Source organism: Embiotoca jacksoni, unplaced genomic scaffold, assembly GCF_022577435.1.
Source record: "Embiotoca jacksoni isolate LCO1_2020_lvr unplaced genomic scaffold, fEmbJac1.0.p SCAF_15, whole genome shotgun sequence".
NCBI classification, from domain to species: Eukaryota; Metazoa; Chordata; class Actinopteri; family Embiotocidae; genus Embiotoca; species Embiotoca jacksoni.
The window spans coordinates 1,746,969-1,766,794 of NW_027185285.1; the positions used below are offsets into that span (position 1 = coordinate 1,746,969).

A 19,826-nucleotide genomic window follows, 5' to 3' on the forward strand; every position below is an offset into this window, starting at 1 on the left:
TTGTGTATTCCGGCAGATCAGCTCATATTCTGAATATTGCTACAAATGAATGTAACCAACTGACCAGATTTTGGGGTCCGATACTGATATTAAAAAGTATAAAATTCCCATATTGATATATTGGTCAATATTAGTTGTGTGACCTGAAAATACAGTATACATGAACACTTATATTCTGCAATTATCCCTCAGATGGGGTTTTGAAACAGTAAACTTTTATGGGAATTTAATAATTATTAAAAGCTGTTTAAAAAAAACCCGGAAATGTAGCTATTTCTAATTTACTTCTCGCATCTTTTTCTGCATTATGTTCTGTAAAAAAAAAGTTTTCACATCAGCTCATATCAGCCAACATTAAACGCCGATACGACATGCCTGTGATGGTCTTATAAGCTTGTCATTATCTACAATATATGAAACACCTTTTTAGCATGTTATTATTTTAAATGTCTGTCTTAGTATTTACAACTACATCATCATAGTTCTTCTTTAGGCTGCTCTTCATTTTAAGATTGCATCTCTCTACTTGTTGTAGTTTGACTTTTAGATAAGTCTTATGGTTTGAAATTATAATTTAAAAAAAAATAATCTGTACTTTTAATTAATGCTGAGTTAATGCTCATTACATGCTATCTGGAATGGGGCTATTATGACATGAAGGCACTGGACAAGTAGATATCTTACCTGCCACAAATTTTATTTGCAAACACTTTATGCTATGAAGGCACTGGACAAGTCGATATCTTACCTGCCACAAATTTTATTTTCAAACACTGTACGACTGAGTTTCCAGAAATAACAATTTATTTATTTTTTTTCTATTTTTCTGGTGCTCTTAAATCAAGGCAGAACTATATTATACGAGTTGTTACAGTGATGTTAATGCTACTTGTCCCCCCTAGTCCATTATATAGAGTATTGTACAGCATCCACCCTCTATATAATTACAGTAAGTAAAGGGCAAGAGGGAGGTGTCAAGTTTAGAAAAACTCTGATTGCTGTTGAACCACATGACATCTGCTTTAATGAAGCCATAGGGCACTCCCATCCTGCTCTGTGCTACGTGACAGACAAGCTGAGTAACTAGTGAGCCAGTTAAGTTGAAAGGTTGTGTAGGTTATTATGAAAATATAAAGCAAGTAAGTGATGATTCACGGGGCCGCATACCATCCGTGAAGGGTTAGCACTAATTGTTCGGTCAGTCACTGTGCCCACATCAGCCATTTATTACTTGTTGTTTGGTCACCAGTTTAAAGAACAGGGATAGAGCAAAGCAAAGGGGAAAGAAGACAATCCAAAGAATTGTGTATTAGGTTGAGGTTTCAATATAACATAAGTGAGCAAACAAAAATGACTTTTCAAAGGAATTTTAATAAAGAGGGTAAAAAAAGACACAATGGAGGCGACACTATTAGACCATACAGTATATGGTAAAATAAATAATCAATCAGTAATGCAGTATTACTTATCACAGTTTATGTGAATGCCTATTTATACCTATATATTTCCATACCCAGTCTTAATGATTCCATTTACATTTCTGGACCACAAACTTTTCAGAGGGTGATGATAAACTTTTGAAATTGAATTTATAAATGTTAAGTAATTTACATACTTGTTTGTTTTTACTTGGTGCAAGTTTTACACTTTTTAACCTGGGATATAAATAGGCTGTATAAAGTTTTACTCACTTATTTACTTACTTTTTACTATTATAATTTAGGCATTAAACTGCTTGATCATTTAAACACAAGTGATCGTTGTTATAAAGACAAAAATTACTTTGTCATCTTATTATGGGGTTGAAATTACTATAGTCTACTGTATTATATGCCTCCATCTTGCCTTCTAAATCCAGTAACAGCAGTTTCATGTGCCAACGTACTTGTATAAGTGAAAAAGCAGAAGTTGAAACAGGGAGACCTGAGGACAACATAAATCTACAGAGGGATATTCATGCTGTCCACTCTCAGGATGACATGTCCTTTGAGTGGCTTGTCTTTGGCACTGTACTGTACTTGTCATGTGTATTGACCAGTGGATTAGCGATGGATTCTCTGTGATCCTCTTAGGGGCGTTTGCTCATGCAGAGCTGCAGTTCATTCGAGCAACACGCACAACTGTACCAAAACACCTGCACTTACCTCTGTAGTCTAGTTTGAAGTCCTCAGTTTGAGAAAGCATCCCTGATGTTCTCCAGCAGTGCAGATGTTCACTGGTTTCCTCTGTTGAACTCTGAGGAGTGATAAATGACAGGAGTACATGTAAATATTTAATTTGCTATGAAGATGTTTACTTTCAAGCGCCTCAGTACAAAAAATATATTTTGAATGTTAACTAGTTGATAGCCCCTCTCGGAATTTGCAATCTTGCAATTACAACAATGAATGCAAATTATAATAATCTCTGGATCATGCAATTTTTGCCAAATTCCCACATTTCTCTGCAGCAAAGTTGCCCCATAGAAGCTCTGCTGAAGCCGTTGAGGCACAAAACTTACTTTGTCCTCAAATATAACTCAATCAGCAGGGCACTTCAACCTCTCCTCTCATTTTCAAAACAAACCACGTCGGTTGACTAGAAAAAAACTGCAAAACCACAAGTGACGGGGCGCAGGGGAAATTTAGTTTTATGATATGAATGAAGCTATCAGCAGTTGAACTTCCCTGCATCAGTCTAGTTATACAGTATGTGTCAAATTACAGTTTACAGAGTTTTATACATCCAGTTAGAGATTATACTTTCTGTTTGCACACACGTTAAATCAATATCTACAAAGCATTTAAAGCACTAATTTGCACAGAGGATAAATCCTATGGATGCTGTCATAGACCTTTTTGTAAACTATATCACTTTTATGACTACATTTTTTTGAGTTCAGAAAAAAGAAAACAACTACCCCTGTAATGTGCAGCATGCTTTATATTGTAAAAAGTGAATACATGTGACTCTTTATTGGGCCATTGTTAAAAAAGAAAAGAAAATCTATTCATTTTCTTGCAATTTTTAACAGTTACCACAGTTTTATAACAGATCACATAAAACTCAACAAATATGAGCACGTTCTTTTGAGAACAACCGCTGCAAAATGAATAATTTTCGATCGCAACAATAATAATAGTGAAGTTCTGGAGGGACTAACTTAACCTTTTTATAGGCTATAAGTATTTAAATCAACATGTTAAATCCATCCGTGGAGGCCAGTCTGAATGAAGCATGTAATAAAAAGGCTGCTTTGGATAACCTTCCTTTGGCATTGCAGCCTCCAAAATGTATTCAGCAATGTGAAGTTTTTTTTTTTTTTCCTCTCATTTTTTCAAGAATCAAAACCACCTCATTAACCTTATCTAACAAGCACAAGCTAATGAAATCCTCTGTTTCAGTTTCTGGTCTTGCCAAAGTTAGTTTTACTAATTAATCAAACATCAGCCCCCCTTCATCTTAATGACTCCCCATGAAGTGAATGAGAATGTGCTGCAAACACTGCCCAGGGGGAGGCTACTTGGACACATCTTCAAGCATTTTTTTGGGAGCTAAAATAAAGAGAAAGAGAAGCTTTGTACTATAGAGAGATGGATGCTTTGTATTCACTACAAAAAGTGAACCAGAAATGAAACATGATTTCTTCATCTTTTTGTCCATGCCTCATCCTTGCCGTTACGACTCTGTTTACAGAGACTCTACAGAATGCAGCGATGCAGGGCTGCAATTTTCCCCACCTACATACATATTAATGTCTGTATAAGACAAGCTTCAGATTAGTGCACACTCAGTATTCATATTACTCCTCTCGCTGTAATGAAACAATTCGGCGTTTTCATCCGTTATGATTCAGAGTGTATGACATGTATCAGATGAAAAGCCCAGGCAAAATCCAATCTTCAACAATCAGTAATGGAAATCTGCAAAATGGCTAGATTTTCAGTAAATGAGAGGACAATAGATAATGTGATTCAATTAGCTGCTAAGGCTGCTATTTGCATTCCAGTGAAAGGGGTGATAGTTAAAGTGGCCCAAGGCAGCTGCCTTTCAGCAAAGACCCGTGACAACACAAAAAAGCAGCGGAACCAAGAGAAAAGGGGAGTTTTCAGCAGTATTCTTTTAATTACTCATCATAATGACTCCATTTAGCCGTTCAATGACCCATTTTACGGCATTGAACAGGCATGGGAAGCTCTCCGTCCTTGGCAGGGTCAGTCCTGCAGCTGCCCCTGCTGCCATGTTTCAACCAAGAGGGAACATTTCTTTCTCCCCACACTGGGCTCTAACAGGCAGGTTGCTCCAGAGTTTTTTCCTTCAACACGATCACATGTGCACACTGGCTTCACCGCCACAAATTAGGTATGAGCTGAATGTTACTCCATGAGGGAATTCAGGGAGGTGCTCATTATGTGGAAGAAAATAATTATTCTTAATGAATGTTGCTGTGAATCAGATAAAGATAGGTTTGTCGTGTTGGCACACGCTTCCAGGTATGCAAATAACTTCAGTGCAACATGATGTAACATAAACAATGTGACCATATGTACAGATAAGATGTTAGTTATGATGTTGTTATAAATATTTTTCTTGTATTGTAACTCTCCAAGGTTAACAGGATAATTAGCATATAAACCAGTTCTGTCTCCTAGAAATTATGTTTACAGATTACTGAATTCTTTTCCCAATTATAATGTAGTGACATGTAATTACTGGCTGCAATATGTTCACAGGTAATGTGATTTTTGAGTGGATGCAGTAATATATGTATCTACCAGATTTGCTTCGTAGGGATGGGTTGGATGGCAGATGTACAAAGTGCAGGGCAACTTTTTTTCACCTTACCTTAAACTAGAGCATTAAATGAATAAAAACATATCTATAAAAAGTTCTCAACATCATTCACTTACAGTTCTTTTGCAACCTGAAGATTATGTTAACTAAAAGTGTTTTCCTAATCTTGTTGACAGAAAATGTTAACCAGCCAGGATTGCATTAACAGGTGGAAAAGGTTGAGAATGTGGCTTTATTTTTTTCAATCTGCATTGTATGAAAAGGGTTTCCAATTTTTCAAATGTCTTTCTGGACATCAACAGATACAAAATAATTTAAGGAAACGTTTTTAGGAAAGTAAACAACTGCTTAATTAAATTTGGAGACACCCAACTAAATCCAACTAATGTACCAATCTAAAAATCTGCACCTGCAACAACGATACGTGCAAAATTACTTTAGTATGAAGGGATTTTTTTTTTTTTTCCGAGCTGATAAGGTGTTGTTTTGCATTGTCTGTCCATGTATTGTAGAATATAAGATTGTTTATTGTCCCCATGATGATACAACAACTGGCTACATTTGTTTTCCTGCAGAGGTCAAGTTTCTGCTTTGACTGCTAACTTGTTATCCTGCAACATTATTGATTCTGGATGCACTCAGTGGTTTTACAATCAGAGTGGTTGCACAGGACTGTAGGTGAAAAAGGGGGGAAGGGTCCAGTGCTCTTGGGCACCCATCTGCCCAGTGTCATATAGTCCAAGCCAATCATATGCTAAAAATCACCGGCTTGACTGTACACACTGAAAACTCACACTGATGTGCTGTTGAACAATTGATACTGCAGATGTCAGGATTAAATTACAAATTTCCATCTGTAAATCAATCACGATGTACATTTCTCAACTTTAAGGTAATTTTCTTACAGTAAATTAAGTCATATCTTTACTAACACTGAGAGAAACCATAACTTTAAGTGTTTTCTTCTGGAATCAATTTACTAAAAATATACAGTTTATATTTAGGTACCCTTTTCTGAGAAGTATGGACTGTTTAAGGTGGAGAAGTGGAACAGTATACATCCCTCTTTTGAACAGAAATGTTTATCTTTTGAGGTGCTTCTCCTGAGACATGACGAATGTGAGGATGGATCAGGTTGCAGCCCTGGAGGAAGGGGACGCAGCAGGGGGAGGAGTGGAGGTTGTGAGGAGAAGCAGACCTGATATGGTCTTGAGGAGCTGGAATTTTTTTGGCACATCTCCAGCATGCTGACCCAGAGCATTGAAAGGTTGAACACTGGCACCAATCTGACTGATTCTGCTCGGCTGCTGACGTGCAGAGCGGCGCACGTGGATGAGGACAAAAATAGCTCGCTATGGACCGAGGTGTGACGCAACTGTTCACAATTTAAATCACTACCGATTGATTCTGTACCATGTCACATTTTTATGAGGTGACTCATCAAAACTTTAATTATGTAACTCATGAAAATGTTATTATGGAAGCAATTTATAGCTTTAAGGAAATAAAGAAGGAACATCACAATGTAGCAATGTTTATTCATGTGCATAAAGGATGTCTCCGTTAATTTCATTGGATTCATAGCCCACTATTACTGTCTTAAGTGGATCCCAATTTGTGAGGACAGGTACTTTTGATTTGCTAGTCAAGACTGGTTGTATGCAGTCTAATATATTCAGAAAAGAAGTGACCCCAAGTCAAATTATATGTGCCCTCCTCTTCTTCCTGCGTAAAAAAGGCAAACCATCTTGTTGTGCCCGTTCATTAATGTGAGAGATTAGTGTGCTTAAGTGGTTTTCAGAGTAAAGGCTTCGATTAAGATGGTAATAAAACAAAGATGGCAGAAAGGGAGATATTTTTTTTTTAAAGTGAATATTGCTTTAAAATATTAAGAAATCAGTCGGCAAAGTTCATTATTCAACGACATGATGTGTCCTTCGGCACAGCAGAAATCGCTAATTTATTAATTTTGTGTATTATACATTTTACAACACTATGCAAATTGACAACATTAGATAAAATGTATCACAGCCTTCATTGTTGCTTGTAACAGTGAGGTTATTATGGCCACCATTAGCACCACCTCAACTGAGCTCACCTGCATGCTGTATCGTGTTGCTGTGTTGGTTTCATATTTTTGTTTTGAAGCCCCCAAAATCCTCTGATGTGTGGCTCCATGTTGTTGTTGAGGAACAGTGAGGAATAACTAATTCAACTAATCCAATTATTGGATTGGACCTTCATCAAAATGACAGCTCTTCACGCAACAAACACTCAGCTCAAAAACTGACTGTTCAATAGTTGTACAGATTTAATGTCATACTTTTATGATTACATGTGGAACCACTTGCATCGCAAATCATACAGTATTCCTTTATATCGTGGTTTATTTTTGCAGTATTTATTGAATATGATAAACTGGTTTCCAGGTCAGATACCGTATATGCCGAACAATATGATCTGCTCAGATTTTCATCTTTGTGATACAGATTTTGAATCATCTTCTGGTAAACAGGAACCCCACACTCATACATTTCTCTAAAAGATGGTGGAGAAAAGTTTAATACAAAAGTTTGACCTTTGAAGGAGCAATTTTGAAAATGAAAGAGGTTTAAATTTACTAGGTGCAACTTTACAAGCTGATCGAGAGCACTCTCCCTCGATACCTCTAGTGGGAGTGTTGCACTCCTTGGTGACCCTGTGGGCATCAGGTGTTACCAACAGCCATCTGCAATTCAGAGAAAGTGTCCTTAAAAATGAATTGACGTCGGTTCCACAAGCTTTTTTTATGTTGTAGACAGCTTCCTCCGGCGTCGTACTCGAAAATAAATTCAAATGAATGTGTTGAAAGTATAAGAAGTTTGTGGCAGCCCCCTTAAAAGTGGAGCATGTGAACCTTCAGTTTGATTTCTTATATCTGTCTTTCTTGATTATAGAATTAAGTTGCATAAACTGACAACACCGACAGGGTTATATTGTCTTGTAATATAATGTATTAACCACCGGTGGCCAGTGGCCAAGCAGCAGAAATAAATCTCAGTGTCAAAGTGTTCAGATATGACAGAAGTGTTGCTTGTCAAACACTGCATGCATAGATCACAATGACTTCATTCAACAGTCATTCGTGTTACATTAGGACGTTTTTTGATTTTAGCAAGATGACAAGGTTTTGCTGGTGAATACATTCCCTGTTATATCCTTCGCTGATCTAGAGCTGTCAATCAAAGAGTGCCCAGATAGCTCCACTTAAAAGCGTGGCAGCTGGGGTGGAGGAGGGTGTATAAAAGCACAACAAATCTTTGTAGCCTGCTGCAGTCACAAGCAACAGACTGCACAGTGTGAGCAGCAGACTGGTTAAAAGTATCGCTGGTGTTTGAAAGGTCCACTCTGATGTGGAGAGAGTGTGTGATAGGAGGTGTGTCGTGAACACTGCTCGCTGGGTCCGTCAACCTGGGTTGGTACCTGGCTTGTATTGATTAGAAAAGAAAAAAAAAATCAGTGAAGGATTTCACCGCCTGAGGTTGTGTTGGAAATCTAAATTCAGCCGATTACAGTTTCCAGCTGACCATGAAATAGCTCAATGAGGTTATTAGATTTACATATTGTCTGCTAATACTTGAGAGCTGAAGTTCTTGATTTTACATCTGAGTGACTCAATCTCAGTTAAGCCTTAAGGTAAAGGAGTGGAAAGCAACACAGCTAGTATTCCCCATGGAGAAAAGGAAAGTATGTGCTGCCCGTTGAACCCACAAACAAGCCTGAAGCAAAGCAGCACACACACACACAAACACACATGTGTGCAGCACACCCTCCCTCCATTTAAACACTTGGCCATGTGCATGTGGATGCAGACAGTGTACTTTGAAATTGCCTTTCTAAAAATAGACATGCATACTTACTGTACCCTCAACCATAGCAAATGCCATCTACAGTAAAAAACACATTTGGAGGCAGAATGGGTTTCCTGATAGCTTCATGAAAGCAAGATACTGGTGTGCTATTCCTTCACTCATTCAATATTGAAGCAGCATGGAGCACACGTAATGATGTTGTAATGGCTTAACAGAAAAAGAACATGGTTTTGCTGCTAAAGTACAGAGTGACCGCACAACTCCTGCACGTGTGGAGGCCTTTCAGTCTGAAAAAATAAACCATTATGAGACATTATTGTAAGATTTGCTTTTTAAAATCTTAAGAACAGCAAAATGCAAGAAACTAACACTTATTAAACGTTCATATAAAGTGAATAAGATAGAAAATGTAATAACATGGATAAAGTTTAAATTCAATGTTGGGTTGCAGTTGTTGTTACATCCATTTCTGACATCTTTCACCTTAAATGTTCTTGTTGAAACACTATCGGTACATAGTTAAAGAGCTGTTTTGTGATTGTTAATTTTTAATCTGTTGATTCAGTTTTAGATTACTGCTAACCGAGCTTGTCATTCAGCCTATGCTAGCTATCCGAGGCTCATGTGTTGCTAATTCAACCCAACACCCCTTCTCGAAGAAAGAAACTACTTAATTATGTCACGTTGTATTTCCTGATTCCAGTCAGTGAGAAGGGTTTCTGTCTTAAATCAATACTTTAAAAAAAAGATAAATATGAAAATTGTGATAAAACGTTTGGTGAGACAAATAAAGAGGACAATACACTCCCCCATTCTCTGTTCCCCCTGCTCCCTTAATAATTGCCTGCACTCCTTAAAGTTAATCTGTGTATGAACAGACTACCTCCCTGCACTAGTAAATTAAATTCAGTTTTAAACACAACTACAAACATTAGTTTAACTTTTAAAGGAATACATTACCCTAATGTGCATTATATTTTAACTCCAGTGCATAGTGGTGTTAAATGTGCAGCCTTTCATATTCTCAAAGGTGAGAGGGAAGCAAGTGTCTGTGGGCAGAGACCCTGAACTAAGAAGCTACTCAGAAGAAATCTGAATAGCAAACACTGTTATTTAGTCTGACAACTCATTCCTGCTCTCACTTTGCTTAAGTAGAATTTAAGCTGTTTAAAAATGTTATTTGGCATTTACTTTCAGAATTAATAGCAGAGTACAGTAGTTCTTGTCAGGACTTTATTATACAATTTTACATTTTAAAATCGGACACTCGCATACTAGCTCTTAGTTGTTTCAACATGGAAAAACGGTGCACTTAACCTTTTGCCATGTTGAAAGAAACCCTGCTGTTGACACTTAATTTCAGAGGTGCATTCATAATCTTTTGTTTAAGCTGTTTCTGTGCTCTGCGAAGAAACCGGACCCTTGGGTACAAAAGCAGGAAAGCTGTTAAGTTGCACAAACTCTGGTGCGGTTTTGTTTTGCCAAGGGAATCATTCATTTAATGTCTGATCTTCGCCTTGGAGTTCCTCCTTCTTTGCTTCCAGGGCAGCTCTGAATAGTGATGAATAGTAACCGAGTGGCACTGTGTGACGAAGAGTGGCCAGGCACACATGCATGTGACAAAGACATTAATGTACTCCCATGTCTGTTTTTGCTCTCCAAGATTATTAATCAGGAACATCTCGTGAAGCACCTTGATGACTTTTATTCTCAGACAAAGTCAGATCTCTTGACTGACATGGCCAGTAATTTATTATTATCTGGAGTAAGTGGGGTGGAATGATAAAGATGACAAGTATAACATGGGCTCTGTGTGGTTTTACTCCAATGCCTTTATTGCTTTGAGCAGATCTTCTTGAGGGCAGGACGAGCTAAAGAGGGCACTTTGTGCTGGTATTCTAGGATTGCCTGAGAACAACGTGCACGCTAAGAGCAGACTAACGCACAGTGGCTCTTTTCAGGAAAAGAAAGGATTCATGCTACATTACGCATTTGAAGATGCAGGTCATATACAGCACACACTGTGTTCCTTTTTAGCCCTAATAATATTCTGGATGTTGGAATAGTAGAAATGATAGCAACTTCATAAACTAGGGCCAATATGACAATCTGTGGACCTATGTTAACAGAATAATTGGTCAAAGAGTGCACAGAGGTCGCTCCGAGTGAAACACTTTCTCTGATATCCCCGTGGGTGAACACTGAAGACATCTGGAAAGACATATGGTGTAATGAAACATGGATGTTGCAGTGACACTCCTGTTCAGCACTTCTTCTAGATAAAGCAGCAGAATATCTCCCCACACTGCCGCAAAGATTCAATGAAGACCTACAGCAGTGCGAATCAACAGCTTCAGCATTAATTTTAGATGAGTCCTGTCATCAGTACCATCATTAGACCTGAATTCAAACTGTGATTCGGAGGCTTTGCAAAGGAAGCCATGACACATCCCACGGTTCTCTCTGAGCAGTTTACAATCTCATCTGTCTAATTGATGTCATCACTGGGAAATCAACGTTTAGGTCTGAAAAATAATGAAATAAAATATCATAATTTTACTCTTCTTCAAATGAGATTTTTCCAGCTAGCAGGACATGTGGTCATAAATAAATCACAATTTTATGTTTGCCCGTTAGACGATTCACAATTCCAATCGCCAGATCTTTTCAGTATGTAAATGGATTTCCCAAAATAAAACGCCACTGATTCTGTAATTTCTTTGCACTTGTGTTCTGTCTTGTCAAACGGGATGACACTGCTTTTTAGCTGGGTTTTTAGAATTGGGATGGGAACTAGCATATGAATCTAATTAATCTTACACAAATTAATTTACAAAACTTAGAATGAATTGAAAAAGGAGGTGAGTTTTGGATGTTTGTTAAATCTGGACTGGTGGCAAAACTGGTGAGAAAAATAATAAATGAACCAAACCAAGCAAAAGTTGTAATTAATAATATTAATTTGATATAACTCCGGCATTTTAATAATACACACTCTTCCCAGAACTGATTTTTAGTTCATAGTCTTTGATAGCGACCATACATTATAGTCACTGCTATAAAATTGAAATGGATCCACTCATGCCAGTTTGCTGACATTGGATAAGTCACAGTCATGTTATGTGGATACCTTTGAAGGCAGGCTTTTCTGTGTAAAGGACAAAAGGTATAAGCCCTCCATAAAGAGGAGCTTGCAGTTTAATTGATGGAATCAGAGGAGAGTTAGAGGACCGTGAGATGTAAAAGCTGGGACTCGCTGTATCCCTGGTGAGCACCCTAAAGGCCTTCAAATTGTTTGCAAAGGTTGTCATGATAAGGAAGAGCCATAAAGCCATCATATTAAAGTTTATTGTTATGCTTTAACCCGCCCAGATTGAAAGTTTCACCGTTTAGAACCTAAGTGCCTGAATTATGTCAGAAATTCAAGCATGTGATGGAGAACACCCGGTACATTTTTCTGGTAGGTGATGCATATCTGGGACATGATCCGACATGAAAAATGGCACAAGTTCTCGCGTCCTGTTCAACTCACAAAGCTCAGCTTGCACAGGGAGAGAGCGAGTATTGGGCCCATTGGGCTGCACTGTACATATGTTTACATGGAAACCTGCAAAGCCACAAACCAGGAAACACAGCGTGCAGAGTGCCCTCGCACCGAAAGTGTGTTCAAGCAGTTTACGTGGGCTTGTCCAGGCACTCAGCGTAACATGCGGGAGAGGAATGCACACGTCCCCTCTATGTTCATTATTTAGAGCAAAGCGGTCAGCGCTCCAACCTCCCGCACATTAGCTCTTGTCCATTCATATATTCAAAACTGATAAATGTTAAGATTCAATTTGCCGCCGCAGACATAATTCCTGCGACTGTTCATTAATTTGCTCATAAATATGGAATTATTCAGACTTCATTGGCTGTCTGTATAGTAAAGTGAGTAGTGAAAAAAAAAAAAAAAAAATCTCCCTCTGACCATAGTGAGCCTCGCTTTCCAGGTGAGAGCACTTTATTCTCCCTGCTTCCCTCTGCAGTAGGCCCACTCAATAAATCACAGTGCAAAGCGCTGCCTTTACTCTGCAGCTGCTAAGACACCGATGTCAATGGCTGTGAGGATAAATTGTCATGACTCAGCAAACTCTCGGCTGAAAAAGGTTTGCTTTTGCTTTCTATTTTAAGAATTCACCCCCCAAAAATATATATAAAAATATAACACACTTTAACTCTATATTGAAAATGACAACAAATCGACATTTTACTTTTACTGCAACATGAGGGATGATACATGTAATTGGCTCCTTTGAATGGATTGAATAATTAAAAAGGGAAAATGAACGAACATCATCTATAATACAACAAGTAGAAAGTAACTCGAGATACATGCATGTACAGGTATTGTTGTCTGAGAGACCTGCTCTAAACCTGGTGTTACGTTTCATGGTTCAATTTACATTCTGCCGCGACCAGAAAAATCCTTTTATGAAACATTTTATGAAACATTTCTCCAGCGTTATATGTAAGTAATGACATATCACAGCAAAAGTGTAAATATATGTCGAGAAGAGAAAGATAAATTAATCAAATTAATGATATTAATGCAATTTAGGTTGACACCATCAATGAGTGCATTGCAGCTATAGTCTCCTGTTTCTTCAATCAGCACTTATAGAATGACTAACAAGCTAAGTGTATGCACTAAAGGCATTATTCAGTGCCTTCATATTGATGGGTCTTGCCAGAGTTGATTCATTAAAGGGTTTGAGTGGAGCTGGTAATGCACTTAGAAGTCTGATGAAGTTACAGTGTCGACACTGAAGCCACGCAGTCAGTGCAAGTCTTTGCATTGGGATTTTTGTTTTATTCTCTTAAAACAGTCCAGAGAAACGACTGAGCAGGAACAAAGAAAGGAATATTTTTGATGTAATGACAATTGACTATATTTTCTGCTGGAATATGAGTGATATAGGACTATATCTACCTGTTTCAGAGGGACTAATATAGTTTGTGTTCTATTTTCGGCAGTGCAGTGAAGAGTGTGAATAAAAATGAATTGGTTTCAATGCGTTAACATTCAGTTACTGGTATTTTTTAAATGCATTTTGCAGGACTTTATCTTTATATTTGAATGGAAGCATCTTGCAAATGTACAATACTGAAAGAACCTACTGATAGTGAATAATTTATATAACATGGTATATGTGTCCGTGTAAAGAAAGAATACAGTAATAAAACAAAACTAGTTCTGCCTTAAATTATATGCAGTGTCTGAGTCATCCAAGGACTGAAGTTGTTATTAAATTCTGAGCAGCAGCCAACTCATATCCCAGAATTATTCACTAAGTTATTCAAGCAGAAATTATTCGACTGCTAAAACTTATTTTGTAAGTGCTTACTGTATTATAACACATTTAGTTCACACACTATACTTACTTTGTGTTGTTGTGCCATTACATGAAGCTTGCTTTTCTGTTTTGCTTTGAGATTTTCATTTATTACCCATCATTAATCTAGTTTAATCCTGTTTTTACTGTCATACGGTTACTGTGTCTTTCCAAGCCCTTTATTTGGCTCCCTCTAAAACTGTAAGATTCAGTATATTTTAAACACAAATAACTGACAAGAAAATATGCTTCTACCATGCTCCACCTCCAGCTTTGCTGTTATGCTGATGATACTCTAGTTAAGGTTTACACCCTACAAATTCATGCACTCATTTAGATACAGGTTTATCATACTTCAGTAAATGTTATGCCAGTTGAAACTTGTGTTAAATACTGAATAAACAAAACTTCTGTTATACCTTTCCGTAATTTAGATTTAGGTTGAATAAATACATTAACGTCTCATGGAAAAATATGAATTTGCAAGAGCATATTCTTGGAGACACAGGCTCGAAAATGTTTGCTTTAAATAAAAAAAAGACTTCATAATCCTAGTTTATGGGAATATAAACTTTCTTATTAGGCAACAATAATGTTATCTAATAATGACATCTATCAAGGTGACTGCTGTTCACTGTGATGGACTGTCTTATCTGAAGTATACACAAGGAAAGCTAAATTTAACTGGGTCCTCTGAGACTAGATGATTAAAATCACCAAATTTAAAGGGGCTGGTCGATAACAGTGCACTTCCTCCCTCGAGGCAAAACGTTGCATTGCACTAAAGCTGAAGTTTAAATCACACTGCATACTAATTGTCTACGTAAATTTGTATTTTGGCATCACATAGTAAAGGATCTTTCGGTACATTATCCTCAGTTTCATCAGGTTCAGGTGCTAAAACACAACAGATGAAATAAAGTTAATGTATTTCTCTACTCTTTGATTCTTTTATTTTTTATCTTTCATTTCTTTCATTGTTTTACAGCAATAAATACTATTGTGACATCTAAAATTTCCCATCAGCTGCTTAGTTACTTGGGTTATCTGAGGGCTCCATGTACACCAAGGCTAATGTCTCATTACTAATGCTGAGGCACAGAAGCAGACCCGTCCCCTCTTCTCTTCCTTCCCCTCTTTTGCCTTTTTCCCTCATCTCTTCTTGATCTTATTTTCCCTCAAGAGGGTTTACTATTTAATAGGATTTCAGTAATTGTGAGAAACGGGGAGCAAAAGTGAGACATTTTGTGTCATACTTTGATCTATAGGACACCCAAATGATGTTAGAACAGTATAGAACAATGTGTAGCATGTTGCAGTTGCAGCTGGACATGTTGGAAGAGACATTTTTATCCGTCAGTTCAATGAAATAAGTTTCTGTTTTGGTCATCAACACACAATTTAGGTAATGTTTGGAATTACTGTGCTTTATGGCTTCCTTTTGTAGCGTGTTAATAGCACCAGTTCACGTCGCAGTGGTAATGAAAATACCACGTCATGCAGCATCACTGAGCAGCTTGCACTCGTGGCTGCTTTAATGCAGTGGAGTTTGCCAAAATCCACTGGCTGCATCAAGGGATGAGATGACTGCTGCAGATAGCTGGACTAATGTCTTTGTGGGAAACATATTTTCCTGTTTGTTATCATTCAACTTCTTCAGTTAAACATAAGCTTTTCTTTCATCACTCTAAACATCTGTGCATACTGGATCATCAGTCTATGTGTGTGAACATTTTTGTCACGTCATTATTTGTTCAATCTATGCAGGCCTGCATTTGTCTGCATAGTCTACATTCCCTGTTGCAGATGTAGTGTATTTATATTAATCAAAGCTTTAGTGTGAGGCTGCTTTTCCGTGTTTGCTAGTTTATTCGGTACTTTCTTCTGTCTGGGTTGCTTGCTGTGAGGCCTCTTGTTGAACCCTCTGGTTGGAAAACACATTATATTATCTCCATGTAAACACTGCTCGAGAAACACTGTCCACCCTGACCTGTCTGAGGGTATAGCTTGATCAAATCCGTCAACTCTGAGGCTTTGTCTGCATTGCACTGAATTTCTATTTTGGTTTCAACTTACATGCATCCTATTTTTTATGTGTTCACTTTGTCACAATGCCTTTAATCTACTTTAGCTATAATTTGTTTTACTTGACCCGTACTGGCAGAAATTCATTCTCACTCTTTTCTCCTCTCGAATTTTCATTTTGCCACCGAACACCTGTCTTTTTCTCTGGATTTTGGTACATTTTCTAACATCTGTTTGTGCTGGCTGTGTTCCTGGGCTTTTTGCTTTTCTTTCTCTGCCTCCAGAACTCCTCTGGGTTGATCACTGATTGGAAACATCTTGCATCCAATCCATGCATGTTTCTCCTCCCATTGATTAGCTGCTGTGTGGTCACTTATATTTGCTGTCATTTGTACATCTGTTTCTCCTGATTGTCTTCAGCTAAAATACTCAAGAATAGGCCTCGCATGACTTTAGATGATTGAATATTCTTTTCACAACGACTCTGTTTCTCCATTTACAAGATATTTTCCTGTCTCTTTTCCTGCCGGTGTTGCTCAAAGGCTCCTTCAGAAACTCTGGCATGAGCAACATCCTTGATGCTAGCTTGACAAAATAATAAAGTCATGTGCAATGAATGAGTGGCCTAACTAAATATAGTAGAGAGCCAGCAGAAATGCTCAGTGATGAGGTCATATATCTCAATGCTAAACACTGCAGTAACAATGCTGCGCTCTCTTATGCTTTTTGGCGTGAGATCAAAACTAGGGAGGAAGGATGGTGGCTCGCTCATTACATTATTGAAGAGATAAAAATGTTTTAGAAAACCCAAGTGGAGTTTTTATTTCACTGCAATCTGAAACCAAAAATCTAATTTGAAAGAATACTGCTCAATGATTGAATTTCTTATAACTTTATCAAACAGACAAAGAAACACAAATACTCAGATTATGGCTCAGTGTATTACATGTTTTACTTTAAAGGCCCTGAAAAATGATTTTCTCAATGAGCTTCTTACTCTGTACAAAGGGGTTCTTTGTTAAAATACAGTTTTCGGTGGTGTTTGTTTTTCCAAGGGAGGTTTTTGCATTTCAGTTTCTGTCTGTGCTTTTTCTTATTGACTTGAGGTGGGCACGGCTCAGGTGGAAAAACATGACGTGTAAGTCCATGTGTCACAGTTTAGTCAACAAAATGTGATGACAGTTGTGTGGGTATTTGTTTATGATGACCAAACCGTACCCACACAGTCCTGATGAAGCAGGTTAGAGTTTTTAAGTCTTAATTTTTTTTTAATTGCTTCCTGTTTAAAACCAAGTCTTCAGGTGTTTTAAATAATGTCATGAATCATCATATTTTATGTTATGTTAACTTGCAGCCCCTCCAGTGAGCACAGAGTATGAAACATGCTCTTTTATAGAATTGCACTGACAAATCAACACTCTTCAAAGAAAAGCTACAATCATATTCATGTGTGCTAGTCACATTGTTCTTGATTTGGTTGTTGTGATCGGTCTTTACTAGTACATTTTATGTCTTTTGGCTTTTGAAGTCAAAGTAGATCAACAAACAAATCTAGCAGAGGAAGAGACAAAACTGGAATATGTTCATAGGAAAGAACAAAGCTTCTGTATCAGCTTTGTGGACCTAATGTCTACAGTGTCTGCGTTAAAGCCACACTTCACAGCAGCCTCTCGGGGCTGCAGCGACCAGGGTTAGCGATGTTGGAAGCACCACTAACAGTCCCTACGATGTAAACCTCTCAGGGCTTGCATGAATAGTGCCGCCGTCTGATATTACTCCACAGTCACATTAGTAAAGTATCATAATAAATGAAACATTCTCTTGAACACCCCATTAGTAAACCTTATCTTTTCAGTGCCTCCTACAGCCACCAGCTATCACACAAAAGCCCACAAGCTGTCGGAGACAGAAAAGCCTTATTTGCCTCCCTCTCTCTCTCTCTCTCTCTCTCCTCATTTATCTCTCTTCCCCCTCATTTTCACTTTTGCTCTCATTTATTCATTATGTGTCCAATCCTACAGTGAGTGTATGCACTACCTAACTCTTCAAACCCAATACATACAATCCAGCTCCATTATATGTAAAATAACAATATAATCCTGAAAAGTGACATGAGTGATTACATTAAAAAAAAAAGTCACTGCAGTCAGTGTTTGTACTTTTAAATGAAAGGTATTATTGTATTGCTCGTGTTCACAAACTTATTTTTTCATGACTCTGTTGTTTTAGATTTTCTGGATTGTCACTTCAATTTGTTGTCACTGGGCTCTCTGTTTTTGCGACCTTACATGTGTCTTACTGGGGTTCTTTCAGTGTCACTGCACTTTGAAGTCTAAAATCTGTCCTGAAGTCAAACTAAAGGCACTGGAGTCATCTATACTTCTTTCGTGTTTCTCTTAAACTCATCCAGACACCCTTCAGTAGAAGAAAGCCTGTAGAAAATAATATCATACCTGATATCTAAAGGGGCACCATTATCCTATTTCTTCATAAATGTCTATTTAAATAAGCACATTCTCGTAATATCCACACCAAAACACATTAAAAGACTGTGGGAGGTCATATTGTAACTTCATATTTATCACAATTATACCCTTCCTCGGTTTGTAACAATGACTATGAACCAAACCATGAACATTTCTACACACTCTTCACTGTTTCTCACACTATTGTCTCACCTGAGACCAATTATTTACAGCAAAATACTCTTTTGAGATACAATTTGAAAAAGACAGCTCATAATAAATGAGATTGGCTTTTATCGATAGTCTGCTTGAACTCTTTCCACCTGGACGGACCCGACTGAGCCCACCTGCTGCTCTGTCTCAACACGGCTCTCTTAAAGTCCCCCGACCTGCTCGAGTAGGATTTATGTTGTGTTTTAAAATAGATAAGTGGTTTTTTTTTTTAGGTCAAAGTTAAACCAGTCAAGTGGTATTTTCTGCCTACTCTACTAAACACTTGGACAGAATCCACAACTATGGTGTAGTGGCAGTCAATAAGAATAGTCACCCTGTTTTTTGTTTTTTTTAAAGCAGTGCATTTAAAAGTGGATTTTAAAACGCATTTGTCTTCACTCCTGGGAAATCCAAATGTTGTCCTTTGCCCGTACTGCATTATTTATGAAACCCGAAAGTCAAGGCAGAGATTGTGTTCACCTAAATGTGATTTGCAGCACATTGCTCATGCCTCCTTGCCATATGTCATTCTACCTGGCTGCACACCAGAGAGCTAAAAGCCTTGTGTGCTCACTTCATCGATCTACTGGGAGGAGATGTTTGTCAAAATGTCCCGAACCATCTGATTCAGGAGACTTCTGTCCGACTGAGAAACACTAGCTAGGTTACTACAGAGTGTAGAAGCTTTAACTACAGATACATTATCCAGGGCATGTGACATACTGTACATGGAGGGTTACAGAGCTGTGATACTCCCTGGCCTACCAATACAGCTTTGATATTATGAAGTGCAAAGTAAACATTTCACCAAGTTTTTCCAACTTATAGTGGTTGGTTAAAAGTCTTATGATGACTAATGCAAGGTCACTGAAGCAATAAAAGCTTCATGTGATGAACTTTATTTCCTCGCTTGGGGGTTGTACAAAATCCACAGATCAGATTTACAGTATAACGCTAGATAACCTCCATTTTAGCAGTGGCATGAGGGAATAGTCTTTAAAAGAGTAAAGTCAGTCAATCACTAACAAATGCTCATGCCAGTAAAAGTACTCTTGAGTAAAATACTGAATTATTTACCAGAGAAGACTTGTAGCTTAAATTGTAAACACAGATATAATCAAAATGGA

At 37.7% G+C, this 19,826-nt stretch overlaps 1 protein-coding gene across 1 annotated transcript in view; it reads right to left on the reverse strand.

The window, feature by feature from the left end:
• elfn1a (extracellular leucine-rich repeat and fibronectin type III domain containing 1a) overlaps positions 1-19,826 on the reverse strand; it is a 71,858-nt gene that overhangs the window by 21,873 nt on the left and 30,159 nt on the right. The window contains exon 2 of the mRNA XM_069148739.1: positions 2,145-2,235. The gene's annotated coding sequence lies outside the window, so the exon portion shown is untranslated. The remainder of the gene's footprint in view (positions 1-2,144; positions 2,236-19,826) is intronic.